General features: G+C 38.4%; 1 long non-coding RNA gene across 1 annotated transcript; it reads left to right on the top strand.

The window, feature by feature from the left end:
- The first annotated feature begins 252 nt into the window (after positions 1–252).
- On the top strand, positions 253–9,653 carry LOC102555435 (uncharacterized). Its single transcript, XR_354790.5, has 4 exons — positions 253–1,804; positions 2,167–2,237; positions 7,588–8,076; positions 9,445–9,653. It is a non-coding gene; the product is annotated as an uncharacterized LOC102555435 (long non-coding RNA).
- The last annotated feature ends 18,139 nt before the right edge of the window (positions 9,654–27,792 follow it).

Consider the following 27,792-nt stretch of genomic DNA (forward strand, 5'->3'; position numbering starts at 1 on the left):
AAGAGACTTATTTCTGCCTCAGGTATAAATGTACTTAGTGACCCACAGCCATCTCTGTCTGTCTGAGCAGTTTTAGGCGACTTTCTCAGGCTGCTTTAGATCTAGATGAGCCGTGGGGGGAAACTGTCCTCTAGTCCCCTTGCTCCTGACTCTTTAGGCTTTTACCTCCCTCCCTCATAGTTTTGCTGTTTGTTTACTGTCTCCAACACTGGCATATCAGAATCAAGTCTTTTCAAACTGTGCTTAACCGTTCCAATTGCCTCCATTAGAATCCTCTTAAAAACAGAAATAGTCATGCGGTCCCCAGGCTTGCGTCCCCCTGCTGCCTCTGAGGGCTCACAGTCTGCACCTGAGTATGGAATATTCCACTCTGCACCTTCTGAGTCATCACATGAGATGGAAGATACCAGCGTCTCTTTCTTTGTTTTACACATGTTCTTTGTTCTGGAAAAGCATGCTCTATATATTTAGGAAGTCTTTGCTCATTTTAGAGGATAATGGTTAAGTATTTCTCTCCAATATTTACAGACTGCCGGGGAAAAGGACTTGGCTTCCACCACAGTCCTTACGGAACAGGGTTTCACATGCTCTTGGCCATGCCTCTTACATGGCTCGCTCTTCGTGTGTTTCCAGTCCTCTCAGTATGGTGGGTACTGAGACACAATGTTGTAACTTCCTTTCTGTGTAAGGTTAGTGGGAACTATGCTTTGATTAAACGGAAGGCGGTGAGGATTTCTGAAATGCATTTAAAGTATTCTCCAGTTCAAAGTGAGACTTGGGATGAAAGTTCTCATGGGAGAGTAACTGAGGTGGTGGTGGATTAAATTTAGAGCAAAGGTCAAACACTCTCTTGTGTGACATCTTTATGCAAGAAAGCAGAAGAAACAAAGAAAAGACCCTGAGAACAAAGAATGACAGAAGAGGGGAAAGTTCTTTACAAAAGAAAAGGAGGCTACAGCCAAGCAAAGGCAAGGGTTTCTTATACTGAAGCAACTCGTATGTATGCTGTGTTTTATTTTTTTTAAAAAAGGCAGTAAACCTAGAAAATAGTTAATTTACTTTAGAGAAAGGTGATAGGAACAGAAAACTTGAGTATTTTCTTGAGGGAGAGGAAATCTAGGGAGGACAATTGATGCAGCTAGGAGAGACTTCTGCCTGTGGAGGGCCTCCTTTCTTTGTGTGTTCGCATTCCTTTTCTTTTCTTTCTTTTTTTTTTTTTTTTACTTTTTTTTCATCTTTGTTAACTTAGGTACTTCTTATTACATTTCAATTGTTATTCCCTTTCCTGGTTTCCGGGCCAACATCCCCCTTACCCCTCCCCCTCCCCTTCTCTATAGGTGTTCCCCTCCCCTTCCTCCCCCCATTACCACCCTCCCCCCAACAATCACGTTCACTGGGGGTTCAGTCTTGGCAGGATCAAGAACTTCCCCTTCCACTGGTGCTCTTACTATTCATTGCTACCTATGAGGTTGGAGCCCAGGGTCAGTCCACGTATAGTCTTTGGGTAGTGGCTTAGTCCCTGGAATCTCTGGTTGGTTGGCATTGTTGTTCATATGGGGTCTCAAGCCCCTTCAAGCTCTTCCAGTTCTTTCTCTGATTCCTTCAATGAGGGTTCCATTCTCAGTTCTGTGGTTTGCTGCTGGCATTCGCCTATGTATTTGCTGTATTCTGGCTGTGTCTCTCAGGAGAGATCTACATCCGGTTCCTGTCTGCCTGCTTGATTCTTCCCTGGGTTGAAGTGGAAGCCAAAAGCACCTTCTGAAAGCACTGTGGTTTCAGGGATTGAGCAGAGCTCCACCACCAGGTACTCCTAAAGTTAACTAGCACAGTTTTGGAGATTTTTTTGGCGGCAATGGGGTGGGGGTGGGGATCTTTAACTCCCTATGGTCTCTCTAGTTTTACCCTCTAACCTCTTGCCATTGTTGGTTAGACTATATGAATTTGATGCCTTTAATGAAGATAATTATGATGGATATTTGAGAGTGCTAAATCTTATTTCCTATAAGATTCGTTTTTCATAAAAACATGCTTTGGAAAAGTAAAAAAATAATACAAAGCAGTGGGCTTTTGAATATTAATTGGTGGAGAAGGAATTTGCTCATCAACAGTAGTCTGTTTAAAAGATTGACTTTTTTTTCACTATCTTCATGTTATCTTTGCCTTTAGTTCACAAAGGCATTGAGAAGAAAATCAAGAAACATTCTCATGTGGGGAATTATCGAATAGATCAAGCTCAGGTAAGTGTGATCCTTCACTGCATCCAGACTAATGGGATCCTGCCTAACCAAGGAGAAAAGAAAAGCATGGGAACAGCTCAGTGAACACAGGGGACAGAGTGGATTGATCCTATCACACATTGGAGACTCATGAGCATGGAGGAGGTTTCTGTTCTTTTGCTTAAAGTTTTCCCAAGCAGCCCGAGGCTGTAATGAAGCTCAGAGGAGCCCAGAGGCCTGATTGAGCCTCTCCTACAACTAATTCCCACAAATTTAAGAATTGTAGCTTGGGAAGCAATTAAGGCTTTATTTTTTTCAGTCATTGCTTTTTGTACAAAATGTGAATTTTTCTGCTTCTGTCATTGGTGTTTATTTTTTAAAGCACAGATCCAAAGGAAATAAAGCATTTCAAGATTTTACATCAATTTTCTACTTTTAAATCACCAGAGGAGGAAATAAAGCCCAGATGATAGTTCACATATAAGCCTATCAGCAGCACATAGCACCTGAATTCACTTTGCTTTTCACGCCATATCAGTTCATTTTAATTTAACAAATAGTAAAGACGTTATGTGTCTAAAACAATAACATTTTAGTCATAAAAATACCCTTGCATTTCAGCAGATCACAATTCATGGGGATAGAGCTATAGATCATCTGATACAAGGATCTAGCCAGGGCATAATACTGTAGATGGCATGCCCCATAAGCTTTCATCTATCTTCTGTGGTGGCTTGAACCAGAATGGCCCCCACAGGCACACCCATTTGAAGACTCAGTCCCCAGCTGAGAAGCATTAAGGGGAGGGGCCATGACGGAGGAACTGCTTCATTTCGGAAAGGCTTGAAGTTTCATAAGATTTCTAATACTTTCACTGTATCTCTCTTCTTCTTGGTGGTAGACAGAGATACAAGCTGTCAGCTGTTTCTTCAGTGTACCATCATGGATTCTAACCTCCAAAACTAGAAGCCAAATTAAATGTTTTCTTTGATAAGTTGTCTTGGTTACAGTATTTTATTATATCAAGAGAAAAGTAACTTAGACCTACCTTCTTAGCCTGTTTTCTTCCAGGCTTCTTGAAGGGATGCAGCTTGTTCTACATGCATTCTAATTTGCACAGGCCTCATATGACAATGTCTTAGTCTGGCCTATGTCTCTCACTTCTTGCCCTAGACTTCATCTAGTGATATACAAGACATCACAAAAACACTCACTTTTTGTTTTAGCAACATGGAATCCAGACGAGATAAGCTGTTATCGATACAGGAGATACATGTCTCCTAGTGGCCGGAGAACAGAAACTGATACTTGCCTGTTTCTCCTTGCTGTCTTCTAGGACAGATTCCTGTGGCAAGGAGAAGCCTACTAAAGGGTTAACTGCTTAATATCCGAATACCTTAGGCTAAGTCTTTGCTGTTCTCTGTCTGAATTCACTATCCTTTTTGTATACCACAATCTTCAAATGTTTATATTTAGAGCAGAACTCTTCTCAGAAGTCTTATAAGGTTTATCAATTATTTATTAAATATTATAATTTAGTTATCAAATAAATAAAGAAAAGTTAACGTGCAAAAATTATTTCTCGATACATTTATGTTCTCATCTCTGTTAATGCCAGCTTTAGCCTTCCTATACTCAGACTAAAGCTTGACCAAAGTCAAGACATACCCTTGACTTTTCCCTTTTACCTGCCATCTTTCATACACAAATGCGGTCTCTGCCTGTGCAGTGTAGGCAGAATCTGACCACAACTGCCTTCTACTTCTATGTCTTGGCCACACCTCCCTAGATATGGGTGGGTTCCTGCCCAAGACCTCCCATACACTCCCACAGCAAGCCTCCCACCTACAATATTATAATTGTTATCTGTTAACACTGGCTTTTAACCCTGAAAAATACTTCAGTCCCTGGTTAAGTACCTATGATTTCAATGGAGATACCTATCTATATTCATGGTCAGTATTTCAATTATATCTTTGTTGCAGGATAATTGGTATGAGGTTTTTTTAAATGCTCTAGAGACTAATAGAACAATATTTTAAATAATAGGAAAGGTTAGTTATCAATTTAAGAATAAATTGATTCATATTTGATGAGGTCACATCATTTTTTGGGACAATGTTGCTGTTTTCACCTATAACTTAGATATATGAACATGGGGACAGAACTTTGGGACAGTATTCAAGGACTTAGTCCATTTATACTTTTTCTTTTTGACAAGTCATTTCTGCCACTAAGTTATTAGTGAATACACATTGTATGTAGCTGTTGTATAAAGTGATATCATTTTTCAATGAAAGCTAAATTATTTCCCATAAGGACCTAGTAGAAGCATATGCAAATTCCCAGTTTTACTTCCAATATAAATAAAACTGTGTCCAGGTTATGTGCATAATTCAGTATTTCTTTCATTCTGGAAATTAGGTCTGTAGTTTTTATCACCTTCCTGTCATGGTATGTGACCCAAGAGAGAATTCTGCACTCTTTCTCTTTTGTATCCTCAAAGAATTCATTTTATGTGGCAACATGGGCTCATTAATGAGAATTTTTGGCTCCGGTCTTTCAAAAGTAACAATGAGGTAACAAACTTCATGCATCTATAGAGACAAGGTTAGTGAACACAACTTCTTAGCAAACTGTCAAGTATATGGAGTTCAAGAATCTCAATGCTCTTGTAATCTAAACCAGACTATGAAATTCTGAAGGCATATGGAAAACCACTTTTATGCTTTTATATCACTATGATTGTCCAGACATAGTTACCTCCTACTGAATATTTCCATCTAGGCTAAGCCTCTGTCTTCCCTGCTTTATCCTTCTTTTTCTAGGCAGGTATCAGATCGTCCCTAGTCGTAGAACAGTACTGTCCTGGCACCAGTTCTTTGAGCAGTGGCATCCTGAGAGCTTGGAAAGTGGAGACTCAAGTCTCAGAAAATAAGTGCAAGACTGGGAGTCTGGTGCCTGTGTGGAATCCCAGCTCTGCTATTAAAATCATTCCGTGACCCTCTGCTGGTCACTTAACCTACTGTGCTGCTATTTGCTCATCTGTAAAATTGCTCTCCCTCTTAGGCTCTTTGTGAGGCTAAAAGAAAATAATAGGTGGCAAAGTGCAGTGAATGGTAAAAGTCTAATACTAAATCAAAGTATTATCATTTTAGAAATTTATCCCTGAGTAGTGCTGACATCGACATACAGAAGTTGAAGCTGCAATTAGGGGTCTGCTTCATCTTTAACCCACCAATAGTAAAGATAGTTCCAGCAGTGACCCAATTTCAGGCACCCTATGGCTACTTGCAACTCTCCCTTCTTATTCTTGGTATAAGTGTAGCAGTTCAGAAATTATTTTAGGACAATTTTAACAACAACTAGTTTGCAGTCTTCCTTTTAAGTGATGAGTTCATAAAGCATTATTCGAAGGATTAGCACCTTATGCATATGCCTGTAATTCTATGTAATTGTTTTGTTTAGGCAAAGAGATCTTGACTAAAGCCTGCTACATACTGTTATATCCTATATGAAGGAAAGTGTATATCCAACTGAGGAAGCTGGCAGTATAGTACAAAGCAGACTAAGACAATGTGTTCAAAGGAATGAGGCCCCTTGCTATGAATGTAGACTACAGGCTAAGCCCAGTTCTAGAATGTTTCATTCCTTTACATCCATTTCACTAGTTACTGCTACTAAATCCTTGTTCTCCTTTATTGGTTATTTTCTCATTGATGTGTCACAATACTCTGACCAAAGCCATTTAAGGGAAGAAAGGCTTGTTTGGGCTGGCTCACAGTTTGAGTGTTCTTTCCACCATGACAGAGAAGCCAAAGCACGAGGCTCTTGAAGTAGCTGGTCATGTTGAATCCAAAGTCGTGAAACAGAGAGAAAGGGCTAGAGAGATGGCTTAGTGGTTAAGAGCAATGACTGCTCTTCCTAGAGAGAAATGAATGTAGGTGCTCAGATGACTTTCTTCTTTTCATTGAGTCCAGGACAAATGAAATAATACTTCCCAGAGTTAGAATGGATCTTTCTCACCAAATTTACCTAAATTAGTGAGTGTCTCACCTACATGCCCAGAGATGGTCTTGATTGCTTCAACTTGACCATTAAGGTTATAGCCGCTACACTTCTGGACAAGCTCTGGAGTCAAGCAATTCTCCATTCAGTTTTAGAGTCTGCACTTAAGCTTCAGAAATGCTAATTGATATTTTCTAAAAGAATCCAGAAATCCCTCTGCTTGACTTCTGTATTTTATGAAGAGTCAGGAAAGCACTTGGTCCCAGAGACATGGAGGCTAAGCTAAGCAATGCATTTGTTTGCTGCCTGAATGTGATGTGTTCCCTTTAACAGAGGCAAATGATTTTACATTTTGATTTTGTAAAACATGCTAAATGGTTATCCAAGAAGTCTTCTATGCTATAAAATGTGTATGTAATATTAAAGATTTTATGGTCCAAATCTCAAGTCCTATGAAAAGTAAAAGCTTTTTCTCATGAAAGCCCTACACTCTCTAAGTGATGTTAATAAAGTGTTAGATGTCTTCCTACACACACAGTATTCTGCTCGACAGTAAAGTTAACAAAGGCCAATTTAGGTCAGTGCCTTCATTTGTACATTGGCGGCATTTATAAAATGCATTTATGGTTAATAGAAATGTCTTATTATTCTCTTGATAATTACTGATATCCGAAGTTCCATTGTGAGAACCTTACTTTTTTATGTGAGAATTTTCAACTCTATTAAGTTAGAAATATATCCTAGAGATGGCAACTTTTAAAATAAGGGATCAGAAAACTATGAGTAAGACATAATTTAAAACCTGCTTTTGTAAAGTGTTATTGGATATTTAAGTCTTTAAATAATATTTTAAGGGACTGGAGAAAATTCTCACTGGTGAAGATGATACAGGTTCAGTTTCTAGTACCCACATGACAGCACGCAGCTCCAGTTCCAGGGGATCTGGAGCGTCTGGCCTCTTTGGATGCACATAGTACGCACCATATAATCAAGCAAGATACTCACATGCATAAATAAAATCTCAAAACAAGAATATTTTAAAAATAATATTCATCAAATACAACCTCTACCCCTTTAAGAAAATGTCTGACTTGTGCTTTAAGTTGTAAGGTATACTTTATATTTCCTGGAAGGTTAATTGTCTAAACATAGCAGAAAGAAGCCCATGGAGCCCTGGAGATATTTCTCTCTTCCCAAGGGCTTGTAGGAGCCTAGGAGATATGCCATTCACTTCTCCACTGAGAATAGAATTAAACTTTGAAAAGAGTATATTTTCTATCTATGACGCCTCCAAGTTCTTGCGTGTGTTTTTTTATCCTTAGAGAATTTCACACAATATATTTTTCATCTTATTTTTTTCCAGTTCCATATTTCTTCTCAATCCCTCCTTGATTCCTACACACCCAACTTCGTGTGTTCTTTTTCCTCTAAAACCATGAAGAAGACAATGATGATGAGAAGAAGGGGAAGAAGAGTAGGAAATGGGGCAGGAGGAGGAGAAGAGGAGCAATAGAAGGAGAACAAGAAGGAGAAGGAGAAGAAGAAGGAGGAGAAAGAGAAGGAGAAGGAGGAGGAGGAAGAGAAAGGAAGAAGGAAGAAGAAGAAGAAGAAGAAGAAGAAGAAGAAGAAGAAGAGAAGAAGAAGAAGAAGAAGAAGAAGAAGAAGAAGAAGAAGAAGAAGAAGAAGAAGAAGAAGAAGAAGAAGAAGAAGAAGAAGAAGAAAGATGAAAGGAGGAGGAGGAGGAGAACAAGAACAAGAAGAACAAGAAGAATAAGAATAAGAACAAGAAATGGAACAAAACATGGACTTTAATTTGTTAGCATGTTAACTTCTGAGCATGAGGCCTGCCTTGGTGTGTGTTTGGTAAACTAGTATTATTTCACTGAAAAGAACAGGTTTTCCCTTTTCAAATAGTCCCTCTGCCTCAGTTTTTAATACCCAGTTAGGCTTCTGCTGGGGAACTGTAGAAGGAAAAGTGCCTTACAAGAATGTGTGTGTGTGTGTGTGTGTGTGTGTGTGTGTGTGTGTGTGTGTGTGTGTGTCTGTCTGTCTGTCTGTCTGTCTGTCTGTCTGTGGTCTGTATGCATGCCTGTGGGCCTCACTACTTTATCTGTTGAGGTGAGGTGGGGGTTCTCTTGATGAACTTGCAGTTTGCTAAATTTGGCTATTCTAGCTTAAGTTTTCCCAGGGATCACTTCTCTGCCTCCTAAACTTTGGGACTTACATGGCTGCTGGGGACATAAAATTCAGACTTCACATTTGATATGCTTTATTTATCAAACAGTCTCCATGTTCCTATAATACACTTATGTTCAAAAGAAGGCATGAGACCTAAAGTGAGTGAATGTCTGACCTCAGAGCATTGAAAAAGTCAGTCTCAGAACTCCCTCTGTAGCGTCAGGATTCCATTTCACACTCTGTCTACTGGAGTCCCCAGTTCCCTTTTTGAAAGGACACGTTATGGTACCTGTATTAAAGCTCTGGATGAAATCTACTGTTTTATCTTTTTGTTTCTGTTCACCTTATCCTCTTTTATAGACTTCTTTACCATGCAATGACTTTTTGCATATGCTGAATTTGAATAGCCACTAATCTTATACTTGTTTGCTTAGATCCTTTTGCAACTATATTTCAATTTTGCTTTCTTTAGTTTTGGTGTGTGTATGGGGTGGTGTGTGTGTGTGTGTGTGTGTGTGTGTGTGTGTGTGTGTGTGTGTGTTGTATAGTCCTTGAACTCTTATTTCTAGCTAGAGTCCTTGGAGTTTACCAATTCATGCACACTGATTGGCCAGTGTGCCTAGAGATACTCGTGTCTGCATTCCCAGTGCTTAGACTGTAGGTGCTAGTTCCAAACCATGCCCTCATGTGAAGGAAGCAAGCATGTTTCTATCTGAGCCATATCTCCAATTCCTCTATTTTATATTTTAAGATCAAATTGTTCATGTAAAAAATTTAATAAATACAAAATACAAATTAAAAACTAAAATTTATCATGTTTTATGCTTTCGGGATAACCACTTGCAGTGGTTTGAATAAAAATGACCCCCATAGGCTCATATATTTGAATGTATAGGGAGTAGTACTATTTATAAGGACAAGGAGATGTGGTCTTATTAAAGTAGGTGTGCATTTGTAGGAGGAAGTGTTACACTAGGAGTAGACTGTGGGGTTTTAAAAGTCAAAGACATTCCTATTATCTTTCTCTCCCTGTTGTCTGCAGATCTGGTTGTAGAACTAACAGCTACCATGTCTGCCACTGTGTCACTTCGTTCCCACTAGGAGGAAAATGGACTAAACCTGTGAAACCGTAAGTAAGCCTCAATTACATGCTTTCTTTATAATAATTGCTTTGTTCATGGTGCCGCTTCATAGCAATAGAACACTGACTAAGACACCACTACAGAGATTATTGTGAGATCTTTTATTTATTTACAGAACAATCTTGAGATAATAGTCTCTGTATATCTCTATATAAACATATAAAATATACATTGCATATTTTATACTTTTATATTTATTTATTTTACATATTTAAAATTTAATAAGTTATATGACATATAAATATAAACAATATAGTCCATATAGCATATATATTTTATTTTTAAATACTTTTATAGTTATGTGTATGTATGTTTCTATGTATGTGTGTATGAATATGTACACAGGAGTCCAGTTGCCAGGAGAGGCCAGAGGGTTTGATGTCCTGGAGTATAGGCAGTTGTGAGTTACTGGATACGTGTGGGGCACTAAACTTAAAGACTGTGCAAGAGCAGTGTATGCTTTAAAGTACTGAGCCATCTCTTCAGCCCTTACACATTATGTATCTTAAATGTTTCATACATAAATTCCAAACTTGCATTTTATGACTAGCTCGTGCAGATTAATAATATCCAAATGCAGTTTGCAGTAAAATATTTTACACAATAACAGGGTAGAGCCTTCATTTGATACACCACATGTGACTACTTTGATAATGAAATGCAGTGAAATTTTTTCTCTCTGATGTGACTGTTGTTTTAGTAAGCATAGTTTTAGATAAATATCACTAATTATTTTCAAATTGTAATTATTTTTAACAGTACTGGGGTTGAACCAAGGGCAAACTGTCTACCAATGAGATATGGATCCCAAGCACCATGTACATGCTGCAAGTAATCAGGATAGATGTGAATTACTAGGTGATAAAACACAGTTCTTTCCACCTTATTAATTTATTTTAGCAACTATTTTTTCAAAAGATCGGGCCATTCGCATACACTAGTAGTGTAGTGATGGCCTTTTTCTTGAATCGTTGTTGCCATGGTAACTGGCAATTAAAAAAATTCTTTAAGAGCATTAGGAACAGTAATATAAGGTTACTCTATTTTCATTTCACTAGTTACATAAAGATAAATGGAATTCCTTTTGTGCATTTATAAGTCATTTATACTTTATCTGTAATAAATTGCTTATTTTTGTATATATATTTATTCCATATTAAAATATTCATTTTTTACTAACCGGGTTTTAAAAATACACTAAGTTTCTTGATCTTTTTAAATTGTGTGCCAGAAATATTTATCTGCTTCCTCATTAGCTTTTTAATTTTATTTGTGAATATTTTATTATATAAAAGTTTTGGATTTGTATATAACTAAATGTATGCATTTTCTTCACAGTCTTTGAAGTTATTTTGAAAAAATGCCCTATTTCATTTGAAAATATAAATACTCATCATTATTTTCTTCCATTTTTTACCGAACAAATTGAAGGGCCTCTATTTAACCACCTTCATTTATGATTAATCCTAGACCAAAGTTACTTTGGTATATGGTTTTCTTTTCTATTTTTTTTTTTTTTTTGCTATCTGAGCATTTTATACACACACGCAAACACACACACACACACACACACACACACACACAATACCTATAATAAAAACAACATTTTCACATATGAATTTCCTCCTTTCCTGCACAGAAGTACATATGCAAAGAAAACTTAAGTTGTAAGTGTTAGGACTCTCTGGGAGATCTCAGAGAGAACAAGTTTCGTCTTGATGCATCAAAGACCTTCAAAGTCTTTTGTTTTTCACTGACTTACCATATTTGCATAATCTTTGCTGATGTCACACAGGAGAGACTAGATTTGTTCTGGCATCATAAGGCAAACTAGGACAGATGGTGGTGATGTGCAGAGAAAGTGTTCTGTTCAAGTACAGAAGATAATGCTTCTTGGAACTCCCTGTCCTGACCTTCCTCTGTACATCACTGTGAGGTTGTGTCTGGTGCTAGGATAACCTTAAGACCGTGCTCTGTGATAAGAGTTAATAGATGGGCATCCTTAAGAATGTGGAGTAATCAGGTCTTTCAGTTAGCTGGCTGGAAGATTTATTATCTTTTTCATGATGTGTATGTGTGTGGATAGATACTCAGAACTGCATTGCCTGTAGTGGTCAGAGTTATCAAATGCCCTTGAAGCTGGAATTAGAGGAAGTTGTGAACTGCCTGACGTTGGTACTGGAAACAGAACAGGGTCTCTAGAACAGCATGTGGTCTTAACCACCAAGCTGCCTCTCCAGCCCCTCAATTAGATCATTTAGGCACCTTATTCTTGAAAGAGTTACTTCTCTTTTTTTCTAAAATTCCTCTGCTTTGCATGCTAACCTTAAAGGTTAGATAAGCAGAACCCTAGTTTTTTAGACTGGAGAACACTGAGCTGCTGATGAGTTTATATTATCCCTGTCAACTTCACAAGGACTGGGATGCTAAAGATGCAGGCAGGCAGCCCCTTCATTTACGGTCTGGCTGCATCTGCAGAGCTGTTGTGTCTGCTTTAATTAGGGCACGTTTCCAGTTCAGGAGGGGATGAATGCAGCATCTATTTCTTGGTTTATGTGCCAATAACATCACAATGGCCCAGGGTTTATTTGCATTAACTGCTCTGGGGAACAGGTGGCTTTTTGATCATTACCTTCCTCTGTTCAGCCTGTCAGGGACCAAGGGAAGAGTAGTGGGGAAGGGATGAAGTTGATAACTACGGTAGCATTACCACTCTGTGTTGCATCTTCTAAAGGGTTGTAGCTGAGACCACGGGATTTGGTCTAATGAGCCAGTGAAAACTGAACGCATACAGTGAGTTAAATCTCCCTTTTTTGACCTGCTTCAGAGACCATCTGCTGTTTAGGTTAAAAAAAAAAAAATAAAGGTAAACGGGCTGGTTGGAAAACTGTAGCCGTAATAGGCATTTGCAGATTTGACTAACAATCTAGAAGGGTCATTTTTCTCAAATAAAATTTATGTTTGTCAGTTTTTTTTTCTCTGTGATATTTACTCCTCATCTGGAAATTTACTTTAGTGAGCAATATCCTCCTGTTTCAACCTTTCAGACCCTAATCTAAACATTTGTTTTCATGGAGTATCATCTCTAGCCTCAGCTTCCTACACTTGGAAATGGATTCCTGTTCTAAACACAAAGGAATGCAAGCCCTCTGGCCATGACAAGTGTTGGTTGGTGTCAGCTCCTCGTCACAAAGACCTCTCACTGCAGCCTCGGCTACAGCTTCACATGCTCCATGCAAAACTGAAGGGTACTGAACCTGAAATGCCAACGATGAGTGGCCTCAGAGTTCTTGCCTCTTACATCTCAGTGTGCAACTCAAAGACCCAACTGTTGGTACAGCTCAGCTAGTAGGGGACTGTACTTATCTTTCATGGAAACTCTTAAAGGACACTGTCCAAAAGGTAGAATCTCATTTTGTCTCATGCACCTGCTTGACTTTAAATCTGGTTCAATTAAAGTCACATGTGCAAGTGCATAGAAACACATTGTAAACAAAGCTGGGCCTGTACTATTGACTTTTAAGCCATAAAACCAAATCATTGTCATTTGCTTATCCTCTGTCTTGCAGCCAGAACTGCCAGATGAAAGTTCAATGCAAGGTCAGTACCAAATGCTTGAAAAGCCCAGCATCCTTATTCCCCTTGGAATGACCAACTGAATTGGCTTTTGTGATCATTCTTGGCTGTTTGTTGTTGTTATTGTTGCTTTATTATTTTTTTTTAGTTTTTTCCCCTCTCATTTGGTTCTTCCTTACCATTTATAGTTATTTTCTAGCTTTTGGTGAAAGCCAATAGCATGTTTAAATGAGAGAGTCTTGAAAAACTGTGAGGGCTGATGCCTTCACTTATGCACCCCATGCCTGGTACACTCTGTGGCTTTGGTCAAATTTGAACAAGATTTGAACAATAAAGAAATAAATTAGTGGATCATATTGGGTGCTGTAAAAAAATTCTTCAGTGTTGGCGTGAAGTACCCTACAAGTGCATCCTTGCTTCCTTAGTTTTCTTTTTGTACAGGCATCATTTAGTAAATACTCATTCAGCATCCAAGGTTCTTCCAGAAATATAATAACTGAGTATTTTGAATGACATTGGCCATTCATTTAATTCCTTATTGCCTTGAAGCCCTTTGAAGTATCCCTTCTCCACTGCGAACTGGGGAGAAACCTGGTGTTGTACCACAGCACCAGAAATAAACCATAAGACTCTGAAGAAAAAGATTATAAAGATCATACGTATCGTAAACTTCATGTGGAATGTTTTTCAATAATGGCTTCTTTTCTAGTCCCAAGCCATATAATATTCATATGAGAAAAATAACATATCATTGCTAATAAAAAATGTAAGCTTTCAATAGTAATGGTTTACAATGGAGCATACCTTGTACATCTTGTCTCTTGGACTTTACCTGATGCTGTAGACTGCATTAGCTATTTCTTGTCCTTTCATGTTGCCCTTCTGTATAGTTCCAAGTAACATACTGGCCACATATTCAGAAAGCTGAGACCAGTTCAGTGATGTATAGAATTAGTAATGTTTCTAGGATCAGAAAGACTAAGCTGTTCTTTGACCAGTTTTAGCCACCTTTCTTTGGCTACTTCACCCTAGAGTGGCTCTTTTTATAATCTGTGAGACAGAAATACGTTTAACACCCATTCACAGGGATATTTGTAGCCTCCACAGATACTCACACACATGTGAAATAATGTGCACACACACACACACACACACACACACAAAAATAAAAATAAGTCTCTAAAAAGAGGCAATGAGCACACGAAACATGAATAAACATAATTGAGTTTCAGGAAACCTCTTACTTGTAGGACTTGAAGAATACGAGCATCTCTAACCCATGGTAGGATTCTATAGGTGGCATCTGTCCAATATAGTCTGGGAGCCTGGTATCCCAGGATTCTGGGAGCCTGGGAGCCTGGGAGCCTGGGAGCCTGAGAGCCTGGAAGCCTGGAAGCCTGGGTGCCTTGGAGCCTGGGCCTAGACACCTCTGTGAGGTCTCCTGTTAAGTTTCAAACCTGAAACAAATTGCCGAAATGTTTATTTAGAATATCAAAGTGGTACTGGCCTCCAGGTTCTCCCGGCATTCCTCAGTCCTTACCTACAAGGTGTTCTTTCCTATATAATCCAGACATTTTGCTTACTCTCCCTTTTGTATTTTAGGCCCCCAGCTGCTACACCTTGATTCCCTCTCTACCCTCTCTTTCCTTGCATGACCTAGCTCAGCTTGCTAAGACACACTGGAGTCTCCCAGTTATTTCTCTTCCACTATATCTAGTAGTACTCATGTTCCTTTCAATTAATTCATTAATTGTTTGATTAATTATTTGACTGATCAATTAATTATTTCATTCAACATTTAGTTTTGATTTTTTTCATTCATCTCCATCTGAGTACACCCAACATGGAAGCCTGAGGGCCTAGGAGCTTGTGCATATGAGCATATGCACCCTGGGAGCCTGGAAGCCTAGAGAGACAGCAGAACCTATCAAGAGTTTCCTCTCCCTCTGTAGCTTTCATTTTCCCAACTAAAAAGCTGATGCTTCTAAGATAATGGAAATCAGAATTTTACTTGGTCTCTGAGGAAAGGGTCATGCTGATGTGGGAGAGAAATCGGTCTCCTCAGCAGGAAAATAATAGAATACAGCAAAACAAGCCTAATACACATAAAAGAGATGCCCACAAATAGCAGCGATGGGGGCATTTCATTATATCTAGAACTGTTCTCATTATAATGTTCTTTTCCCCATTACCTACAAATGTGCTCTCCCACACACAATTAAGTTACTTTGTGTTCTACACTCTTTAAATTCCATCTGGGTAGCTCCTTCCCTCCAATACTAGTGTAGAAGCAGGACACGAACATTGACCCAGGCAGAAGGAACTCCCTGCCACATGGGAGGAAGACGATGCCAACTGAGCCTAGCAAGAGCCAACCCTAACCCAGCAGTGTCCCTAAACAAGGGGCAGAAAACCATAAGGTTGTTAGATATCCAGGGACCACTAAATCGTGGTGGGAAAGACTGAGGATACCACAGACTAAAAATTAGTTTGGAAACTTACTGCGCATTTAGCACAGTGACCATCTCCAAAATTCGAAACTTCAGAAAAATATTTCTTTTTTTTTTCTTTTTCTTTTTTTTCGGAGTTGGGGACCGAACCCAGGGCCTTGCGCTTGCTGGGCAAGCGCTCTACCGCTGAGCTAAATCCCCAACCCCCAGAAAAATATTTCTATATCCCACTGAAGTTCAGGAAGCAGAGTTTGAATGGAAATTGATTCCACCATGGTTTTTTGCAGACATTTCAGCTTACCATAGCCCGGATTCCGGTTCTGACTGTGCCTCTTGATAATGAGGCAATCTTCACCTCATTCTACTATAATCTCTGTATGATGTAATCTCTAAAGGAATGGAAGTGATGGCATTCATCTGATTAGTTATTGCTGATGACATAGGCTACATTAGTGCCTGACATGTTATGGTACTCATTCCTGCTTCCTCTTCTTCAGTTCCTGAAACCTGAAGGGCTTCCCTAGTGGGAGGTAGAAGCCTGGATAGCCCAGATGCAGAGGTTAACAACTCTGATATGAACGTAACAGCCAAGGGAGTGGCAGCAACTGCTTCTCTAAGTCTGATCTAAGGCTGATGGGATGAGTACATACCCTGTCTATTTGGCATAGTAGCCATTTAAGTATTTGCATTTCAAGCATGTGTCTCAGAGCAGAATACATCATCCCAAGTCAATCCACTGACTCTGTGTAGTCCAAGAATCACTGTAGTGCTTATGGAGTTTGGGTGGCAAAAATAGAATAGGTTCCCATCCAAGGTCAGAATATATCTTGTACTTGTGATGGGGGAGATCACACCATGGGCCTGGCCATCCTGGATCACAAGAGGATTTCATTCTTGATTTCTTCATCCTGTCTTAGATTAAGGTCTCATTTGCCGAGGTTTTAGGCTGTATTATCTCTGACCTCTCCTTATAGAATCTGACCTCATGGTTACTATTAGTCAGAAATCAGGTTAGGAAACCCAAACCTATGTATTTCACTCCACAATTTATTTAATATAGCAATTTTAATGCTTCCTTCCCAGACCATTGGGAGGTGTAGGGGAAGGGCTCTGTGTTTTTTGTTTTTTTTTTTTCTCGGAGTTGATAATTTCTAGATTACCTGTAATGGCCTGAGGACTCTGACAACTGATACCAGAATTCATTGTTGACATTGAAATCCAGGGATCAGGAGCTGCCGTCCCATTTGCCACTGGCTTTTTTAAATGCCTACTCCATCGGCCCATTAATACAGGCTCCTGCCCCACTGAAATCACAGCTATACTGCCAGGAGTCTGGAGAAATGATACTGAAATCATGTGGCAGGGTTTGCTAGCTGCTGAGATTGTAGTATTTTGTCTATCAAATCTCATAACTCAAGGGTAAATTCCACCTCACACTTAGTACTCTGTTTGCTAGAAATGTGTATAATTGCCCTTTCTTCCCCTATAACAGGAAGGTATTTCAGAAGGGACCACCACTACCAGAAGGCAAAGGATTTAAACAGATGAGGGACTGAAATCAGGATGTTCACCAGGAAAAGAGGCTGAGTACAATGTGTACAAAAGAGAAAACTAAGGCTTTTACATATAAGGGCCCATAACTGAAGATAGGGCCATAGAGAACTTGACAGCAGTCAAAGTTTCCAGAATACACTGTGACCAAAACCGAAGTCAAAGTTAAACCGTTAATCTGACATGTTTCTGGTATGTAGCAGTTCTCATGCATGTAGCACCATAGGATCTGATTGTGGCCTTGGCTCTGAACATCCAATATGTGTACTTTGTACTGAGTTTCTTCAATGCAGTTGGTTGAAACACCTCCACTAAGATTCAAGACTATTGTTCTAGGAATTACCATCTTTATATGGAGTGTTCAGTTTTGTACTCTTATAGGATGTAACATTTTAACTGTTAAAAACAAAGACTTTAATATTGACCTACCTTTATTCCTCAGCATGCATCATATTAGTCCTTCTTTAGATGGTATCAGAATGTTTAAGTTTAAAAAGAGAGTTGCTAAATAGAATTTTATTTTAAAAAGTGAAATGAAATTTGGCTTGGGACTCAGACTTCCCAACTATTTCTGAAATGGCCCTAAGCTTAATTTCTGTGTGTGCATGCACACGTGTGCATACACACGCGCACACACACGCACACACACACACACGAAGTAGTATTCTCAACATTAATGATTGATTATGAAATCAAAGTATTGATCAACTCTGAAAACTGTTAAGATGCTCTACATTCTGAGCTGTCAAATCTTCAGCTGAGATTTAATTTCTTAAATAAAAATCATTCATGTCATCAGTATGCAAAATGTTTTTGTCATGCATACAGTGTTACATAAATACCTTATGGGTAAAAAGTGATTATAAATCTAAAGCCCTGATCTAGCTTAGTGGTGTAGGACCTGTCCAATGGCAAATAAGAAGTGGCTTTGGAAAATTAGACAGTCATAATAATGAACCTAGGAACAAAGTTATCACAATCTAAGTGAGGCTGAGAATGAGAGGCATGTGTTGGTCCAAGTTGAAAATAAAAAGTAATTCACTTCAGTCAGTTCAGGAGGTAAGTTTCTCTGCTTATCCTCTCTCTTTATAGGTGTAGCTTATATATAAAGTGTGGACATGGTTCAGTCTCTGGGTAGAGACACAGTCTCATTTATCTGACATAAGAGAATAAATGCATAAAACAAGCAGTCTGGGTACCAAGTCTCAGATGTCATCTCCCCAAGGGAAGCTTTCTGCCCACCAGAGTACATTGTTATCCATGGCCATACATAGGTCTCTTCCTTTCTGCAGTGCTTTCTTTAAAGTTTTAGCTCTTTACTAGTATACTGAGGTGTATTTATTTCTTTAAAAGCATTATAACCATGTTTTGAATATCTTGGGAGAAGATACTAAGGAGGAATCATATATAGACCTGATACAGTGATAGTGTAATATTTTCTCCCTTATCAACAAAAAACTATATATATCTTATAAAGCGTTGTCATGTGAAATTTTCCAAAAGCAGAGGAAATGCTTTATACTAACTGCAAATAAATGGTAAACACTACAAACAAAGATTTAGAAGAAAATGAAATTTAAGTGAAAAAATTATATTGGGCTGGGGATGTAGCTCGGAGCTGAAACTCACACACATTGCATTCATGACACCTTTGGTTTGCCGTCAAGTACCACAAAGACAAAAAAAAAAGAATTTGTATATACAACATATCACATATATAAAAACTATGCCATGCACGCATGCACAAATAAACAAACTCTTCCACACAAATTTCATTAAATTGAGACAGAAAATAATATTTCTAAAAGTCAAACAGTATTACAAAGTTCTCACACACTAAAAATTACTTCCTTGACAAGATAGCCTTTGTGGAAAGGGCTTTTCAGCAAACATATTTTGACAATTGATACCCCATGAGCACCGTTTGTGGAAAACAGGATTTTTTTGCTGTAATTTGATGAAGCAGGAAGTGGAAATCGATAGAACCTTGCCAAATGCGTTCTGTACTGATGCCCTTGCCTTTCTCTCCTCTGCTCCTGTTCTGCAGCAGATAAGAGAGAGGAGGAGCCAAGAACACGATATATGGATTTTCCAAAACAGCAGGACAACAAAGGAAGGAATGCTTTTAACTCTTGAGATGTTTTCATACATTTGCTGTGTAGCAGTAGAGTCTGATTACAAGCCCAAAGATTTCCCCAGAACTTCAAGGAGAACCTTCCTCACTGGGTCTTGTTGCTAGGTCTCAGCACTGCTGGTTTCCATGACAACCCGGCCAGTGTCTAGCTCAGGATTTGCAAATACTTCCCAAAGCCCATTAGACTTAAAATCTATTCACTCGACTTTCACATCAGCCTTACTCTCTCCAACCTTTCTCCTACATCCTCCCTTTCCCAAACTTCTGAGATGCAGAACACAAGATTTTGTAGTGGCAAAAATATCTGGCAAACATTACAAAACAAAAACAAAACAAAACATCGAAAACCCTAGAAAGAACACAGGAAATGTGGCAAAAGTGGCTCCTGGTTGCCTTATTGTCCCCTACCTAATTGCTACTATTTTGCTCCTCCTAATTCAGACCCTGGAATGCTGAGCTGCATTTCCGTACTTGACTTTGGTCCATTTGAAGCTGGCAAAAAATGGCAGTAACACTGGGCTGTGCAGGGGCCTCAACTCTATCTCTCACTTGACCTTGAGGTCTTGAGCTTCTGTGAAAGGAAGACTTGGACAGAAAGTCCAAGAGGAACTTCTCAACATTGGCTTTTCATAAGCTTATATGTGCAGGACTCTTTCTGCCCACCTTTGGGAGAATTGGTATTTCTCTAATGAAATATTCTTCCTGTTAATTAGTGATTAGGCTATTCCTAATCTTATATCAAGAAAATGATAGAAAAGTAATTATTTCTTACAGCCCATTTTATTCCACAGCTCAGTGTAGGAATGAGACACTTGGGAGTAGCTCTGCAGATACAGTATTAGTCTGGTATAAATTGTGAGTATGAATACAGGTTACCATTCCCTGACCAATTCACTGCTGATACATACATCTCAACATTATCCCACAGCTGTAACTTAACTGTTTATGAAAACCATCTTGTAACATAATCTATAAAACAAAACTGTACGTAGGAACTGCTTCAGAATAAAGGTATATTTAAATTTCCTATGGTTCTGCATTCACCAGGACACATCCACCTTCTACTTACATTACTGGGCATCTAGAGAGGCCAAACACCAATCATGCATGCATGAAAATGTATATGGTAGGGCCATGGTTACAGGACTGTGTTTCTAAGATTATGTACCTAATCTTTAATTTTCTTGTGGGATTCCAAGGGAGAGTTCCATAGTACATTTAATGAACATTAGATGTGGGTGTTAAGAGTTAGGTAAGGCTTGCTATGGTTAGAGGGACTTTGGGGCTGAAAGACAGTTTAAGGGTGCTAGACTTGGCTTGTGATATCTTGCCATTTCCTCCACAGCTTGCATGAGTGTTATGTGGGTTTTTTTCTTTTTTTTGTTTGAGTTAATAAGGCTATTTTTAAACCTTTGTGATTTTTGACTTTGTCGTTATAGTATAAGGTCAGAGGAGATCCTGAACACAGAAACTTCTCTGTGGCATCTCTTGAATGGGGCTGTGTCCCAAAGGTTTGTTCCAATCATTTCCCTAAATCTAAGCCACCTGTACCTGTTGCCAGTCAATTTGATTGCATTAAATTTTGAGTCCCTGCCTTTTCCCCCCTCAAGCCAGGTTTTTTTCTGTCCTGGAACATGCTCTGTAGATCAGGCTGGCCTTATACTCAGAGGCCTCTGCTTCCTGAGTGCTAGATTAAAGGGGTGCAGCATCACAGTTTGATATTTCTTGCTTTCTTGATGAGGCATGTTTAATCAACCCCTAAAGGGTTATATTTCATCAATGCAAACATTAGTTCATTACGGAAAAACTAAAGATCAGCAAATATAAAAATTGTATGGCTTTTGTGATCTTGTTTTTACATAGGCATCTTTGCATTTTCTTATGGTTTTTACTTGTATTACCTGAGAAGTAGGAGGCATTATTGCCTGGAAGATTAAGGATCTGGCTGGATGTTTTGAACTATTTATATTGTAACAGCTCTTATGAACTGACATTTGAATATATTTACCTCAGTTTCTGCTAGTAACTACTTCTTCATAAAATCCCCACCTTACAATATGGTCCCAGGAGAATATTATTTCTAAGTAAAATAAGATTTTTAAAACTAGAAATAGCTGCTACGTTTTTGAACAATTGCATTAATCCAAGAAAGAAGGCTTCTTAGTCCTAAGATCTGCAAAGGAGTTGAGACATACGGCATTCTGTCACCACCTTGAAGACCTTTGGCCGAGGACGTGTTTTCACAGCACTGCTCAAGATGTTTGGAGAAAATTCAGAAAGAAGCTTATACATCAAAGTACAAGAAATCCAACTTAAGCTTTAGGATAAATGTTCAAATCTCTTATCTTTTCATATCAGTTTTTTGCTGTAATCCCTGCAAAGTAACCTTTAATGATCAGGGAGGAGCTCAAAAAAGGGAAAGGAAGGGAAATGATTGGATTTAAATATCTGATTAAAACAAAAACATCAGGAAATTTTGGCATTCTTAAAATGTGAACTGAGTAAGAGTAGGCAGAGGGAGGAAGAAGGATGGTTCAAAATTTGCATAAGCTTCTTACAATTAAAACATATCTCCCAGTGAGAACAATTTTCCATAAAGATTTAGTGTAACCTAACTGATGGGCTCCAATTACCATCAGTAGAAACAGATAATGAATCCATAATTTTATATTCCTCATGTTTTTATAAGACAGAGACAGAAAATAGGACCTACCTCATAGTTTTGTTTGTTCATTTATTTGTTTTGTAAAGATTACAATTGGCTCACATATAGTAATGAGAATAGTATCTGGTACATTATAAGTGTTGTGTCCAAGTTTACCAATATCATTGCTATTTCTGTTGTTAATAACAACATTTTCCTATCATGCTTTAGTATAGAATTTTCAAGTCTTGACCATCCTGAAATTTGGAGTGAATAGTATTTTATTTAAAAAGACTCTCATGTGTGTGGTAGGATACTCAGCAGTATTCTTAAACTTTATGCAGTAGACATAGACTTCATTGCAGAGCCTCCATAAACTGTTTCATGTAGGAGCAAAGTCATCACATTTAATAATATAGTGCTGGCTTTACTCCAAGTGCTTTGCATACAGCATCTTTGATAAATGCTATGTTAGTCTCTAGTTTACAGATACAGTGGCTGAAGTAGAGAAGGGTTAGATAACTTGTCGAAGTTACACAGTTAAGCATGATGGAGAGAGAACTGTGGCTGACATAGACTGGCATTACTTACAAAATTCATACATCAGATGGCTCTGGGAGAAGAAAACAAGGAGTATTTATTACTGTTTCTGTATGGTAGTTTTTCTTGTTCTCTGCTTGCCCCTCATTCTCTTTTCTTCTTTCATCTTCTTCATCTTCACCTTCCTTTTCTTCTCTCCATTCCCCATTCTTCCTTTTCGTCTTTGACAAGATCTTGTGTAGTTCATGGTAATGTAGCTAAGACATACCTTGAACTTCTATGCTTTGTTTTTATCTCCCAGGTTGGTGCTAGGGTTATAGGTGCAAGTCACCACAACCAGCTTAAGTTTCTTGATTGTCAGCTATTGATGTAGTAGTGATTGGCTTGTAGAATACAAGTGATAAATTATAGGGCCATTTTTGTTAGTACATAATACCTCTGTAATATTAATAAAATGATAACAGATACATTAGAGCTCCTAGAATATCCTTGTTACTTGATGCCTTAGTCATTGTTCCATTGCTGTGAAGAGATACCATGACAATGGCAACTCTTATGAGAAAAAGGATTCGGTTGGGAGCTTGCTTACAGTTTCAGAGGTGTAGTCCATTATGATGGAAGGGAACATGGCGGCAGGCAGGCACTGTGGAGAGGTAGTTGAAACCTACATTTTGATTCATAAGCAGAGAGAGAGAGAGAGAGAGAGAGAGAGAGAGAGAGAGAGAAACTGGGCCTCATGTGGACTTTTAAAACTTCAAAGCCCACCCATCCCTAACGATGCACTTCCTCCATCAAGGATATATACTTCCTGATCCTTCTCAAATAGTGCAAATCCTTGATGAGTAAGCTTTTAAATATATGAGCCTATGAGGGCTATTATTTAAACAACCATATTTTGGCTATCAAACTTAGACCATTTTATTGCCATTACATTCTAAGCATTCAAAGATGACATACAGCTTCACAAAGAGCTTTGTGAATGGAAAAGTTCAGTTTCTATAGTAGATATTTGTCAGCAACTGTCTTTGGTAGCTTTCTCATTTCTCCTAGATCTCTCACAATGAGATTTGCTCATCATAGTAATGTGACAAAGACTATTAGGATTACATGTTTCAGGTGAAGGCAATCTCAGTCTGCAATCTAAAATTGTAAATCAGAAAGTACTGAAAGGATTATAGTCTCCCTTTTCTAGCCAAGGGGTTGTTTTAAGAAAAACATTTTAAGGAGTTGATAAGGGTTCCGCCAGGTGGAGCGGGTGTGTCTGAAGTAATAGTGGCCAAAGTGCATATACAGAGAGGGCTAAAGATGAGAAACAAAGTCTTGGGAGTTTCTATATTTTTGGTTTCAGTTATTTCTGAGTCTGGGATGCACTACTATACTTTAGACAGTTGATTGTCCAGCATAATCCATGGCATCCTGTGTCAACCAATCCCTTTGGACTGCTAACCAGAGACATCTGCCCATTGAGATCAAGAGAGTTTTTCATAATGTGCTCCTTATGGAGAAGTTTTCAGTGGTATTTGATAATACCCATCATGGGGGGCTTTGCATGCCTTCCATGGATAGAGGTCCTATTGAATCCTTTTGTGATGATTTCATAACTCTTGAAGCATTATGAGGTTAGGTTGCTAGAGTAACAAAAGTAAGTGCTAAAAGACCTTATGAAAACTACTGAAAATATTCAGGGAGAAATAAATGAATTGTGATGATATAGTAAGATCAACAAGAATTGAGGTAAATTAAAGTAGAAGAGGAAAAGATATTAAGTTAGCTTCCTTACATGCTATCAGCTCATCATCATTGGAAACATGCTTTAATGTTTTAAGTCAGCAAATTCTTACCTGACCATAATTGATCTTCAAGAATTGGTTATAGTTGGTCAGGCCAAGAATATCACTAGGGATAAAAATGCTATTATTCACTCAAAAAGTCCTTGTTAAGAGCCTTCAGAAACTTTGCAAAATTTGTGCATACATCAGAGGGCTGAAAATACAAAGACATAAAATTGAATTTTCAGTCTAGCTTAGATAACATAGAGGACATAACATAGAGATACTTGAAAGAGATAGAGATGAAGAAGAGGAAAACTTGCAATTCCAAGCCAGGTAAGTCCTTTTGAAAATATATTATTTATCTATATCTAAAAGATTCATTTTAAGTCAAGGTCTGTATAGACATCAAGAAATACCTTCTCTCAGCATAGCACTTGTCAATTTTCTCAATTTCATCCCTCTCAAAGCATAACATAAGCACGATTTTATGGTTAAAAGGGGAGAAAAGCATGATGGTTAAAGACGGGATGCCTTAGCTCACTATTGTTATCTCTTCCTTTTGTTCTGAAAGCCAACTCCTCATTCTCTATGTGAATCCATGCTTTTTAATTTTAATCAGTGAAGAAATTTATATTCCCCACCAATTCTGGAAATGAGACCCCTCCCAGGTTTAACACCCCATGCTACAAATAACTCAAATCACACAGGTCACACATAACCGGTTAAAGGAAGCAAAACCCCAAAGAAATGCTGCTGTACTGAAGCAGGGGTGTCAGTGGGGTCACTGTCTGTGAGCAGGGTCAGCACAAAGGAATTCATTGCTGTGCTGGTGATGGTTTCCTTTTATGCTGTCTAGTACAACTACTACCATTCCCACATGGCTTGGGCTCTAGAAATATGATACAGTCTCTGAGGAACTACATCTTCATTTATGTTCATTTTAGTTAAAACTTCAGTAGAAATATAAACTGGTTACTATACTGGCCATACAGTTTGCACGCTTGTCTAAGACTACAACTTTAAGGTGCTTTATAGTATCATTGACCTTTGATTTTAAGGTGAACACTTCTGAGGATAGAATCATACTTTTAGGCAACTTGGTGCATCTTTGAAGAGAAATGAATGCTACATGTGGCCTCTGGGTTAAATACCAAAGTGAGATAAGATCAGTTGTACAGTGTTTAAGAAAGGAAACATCCATGCAATTTTATAAACTAGAAAATTGTATTCTTTCTAGAACCCAGGGTTCGCTAGTTTAGTGCAGCCTTGCCATTTTCTTCTGTGTTGTACCCTTCAGATTCATTGCATTTGGGGAGTATACTTGAGTAGCTAAGAAAGCAGGATCTGCCATTTCTCCCCCAGTTAAGTTGCCAGAAGCATCTCCTTGTGCTTACAATAAATTCCTCTAGCTCCTTTCCCCCTTTCTTCTTCCCCTAGGAGAGATAATTGGATTGTGTGATTTCCATTAAATGTAATGTACCACATGCAGATGAAACACAATAGCAAAATGCATTTAGGTAGAATCTCTGGGAAAAAAAATGGTCTGGATGCTTTTCTGTTTGCTAAAATTAGCTGCAAAAATATCTGTGGTTTGTACAATTAACTGCAAAGGCTTAATTTACTCTTATTTTTTTAAAAAGGTTATGTACATTTCATAACCCTGTGAAGAAATATTCTTTTAGATAAGAGAGATGTGATTGCTTTTCTGCTTTTGCTATATCATGTACAGCACTCATATGAGAAAAATACATACAGGGTTTTTCAGACATACCATTATTCCACATAGTGGTGCTCTAAACCTGCAGAAGTCAGGAGACCGAACACAGGAGTGCTGCAATTGCTGGATAATGATGCGGTGAACCTGATTGCGGTTGGAATTTTCTCTGAAATGGACTCCCAATAAATTTTCTTTAAAGGTATGTCTTCCAGCTCTCATCATTTTGCAGGACAGATCTTTCGTACACACTCAGAAGTGATGAGCTGAACAAATACCACTAGAGGAGAGGGCCATTTCAGGAAGCGCTGCACCATCTAGAAACCTAAATTGTCATCTCTTTTTCCTTCCATTACTATCATAATTATCAGATTTTTATTAAGTCCATGATACCACTCAGTGGTCAAGTTTAAGAATCACATGTTCCAAACAAAAGGAAAATTAATTCAATATTATCTATTTCAGGTTCCTTGGGATGCCAGTTTCTTTCTCCCACACCCTTGTCATTTTGGTGGAGAATCGTTGTTTTGTGGGCTGTAAAACCTCTTCAGAAGCCCAGGGTGTGAGTGCTTGTGTAAGAACTCAACAGTCTTTGAAAGTGCTTGACTTTTCCCAATTAGAGTGAGCAATCTCACATTTGGAACAGGAGAGACATGGATGGAAAGAATGGTAAAACCAGAATTCCTTTTCAGCTGATCTGGACTATGCTGGGGAGAACCTGATATTATAAGTCTGATGTTGCCTGGTGATCTTTCTTTAATTACTGTCCATAGCTGTTACTACCATAACCCTTTGGAGCACTGAATCCATTTTAATTACTTTCACTCATAATCATGAAGGCATCTGGGTTTGAAAGAGTGCTGCAAGCACACTGGTTTCTTGAGACATGAGAAATTCATGGTAGATACTACACTGTGTGCTTGGAAAGTCTTTGTTTTGTATTTTGGGTGTGTCTGCAGCATTCCTTCACTGTTAAATAAACCCAAGTGGCTGAGAGAAGGACTATTGTTGATCTTGTGAATATGCGAGTCTGAGGGTGTGGTGTTTGGTTTTAGCTCATTCTTTCTGTTCATAGCTGAACTCCTCTATACACTTGCAAGTCATTTAGCTGAAGCTATTGCAGGGACAGACAAATTTTCTTCTATGTGGCCTAATATTTTCTCACATGTTAGTCTAGGTTTGCTCTCATGGTAGTAGTTAAATTCTAAGAAAGTACAAAGCACATTATATGCCATGAATGGTATGACAGTCTTGTTATCTATTCCTTCTGCCATGATGTATTCACCAGAGCAAGTCATCAGCCAGACCAAACTAAAGGGGCCAAGAAACAGGCTGTCTCTTGATGGAAGGAAAATCAGAGTTAATTATTTTTGACAGTGAATCCATTCTAAACTGTGTGTGCTAAGAAATATTAAAAAATTGGACTCTACAAGCAATTAGCTACTGCATTTGAGGGAATGTAATTTTTTCTCAGTCCTCATATGTTTGTAGATGGGATGGGCTCCTGTTAAAAATGGCCAGATGGACAGGAGTAGGGAATGCACATTTATTAATGCAAGTAGTATACTTCAAAGTAAAATTCTGCAGTGGGAGGCTGAAAGCCTTAGCTTACTAGCTTTTTATTTTCTTTTTTTTCCCCCGAGCTGAAGACTGAACCCAGGGCCTTGTGCTTGCTAGGCTAGCGCTCTACCACTGAGCTAAATCCCCAACCCCTGCTTACTAGCTTTTATAACTTTTCCCACAAATAATACAATATTTCAGAGAAATAGCAATACAAAGGCAAGGAGCTTTAGTCTTTATGACCACAAATGACAAGGAGGCCAGCAAATGACATTTAGAGGACCACTCACATAAACTTCTCTTGTAT

This window comes from Rattus norvegicus, chromosome 6, assembly GCF_036323735.1.
Source record: "Rattus norvegicus strain BN/NHsdMcwi chromosome 6, GRCr8, whole genome shotgun sequence".
Classification (NCBI taxonomy): Eukaryota; Metazoa; Chordata; class Mammalia; order Rodentia; family Muridae; genus Rattus; species Rattus norvegicus.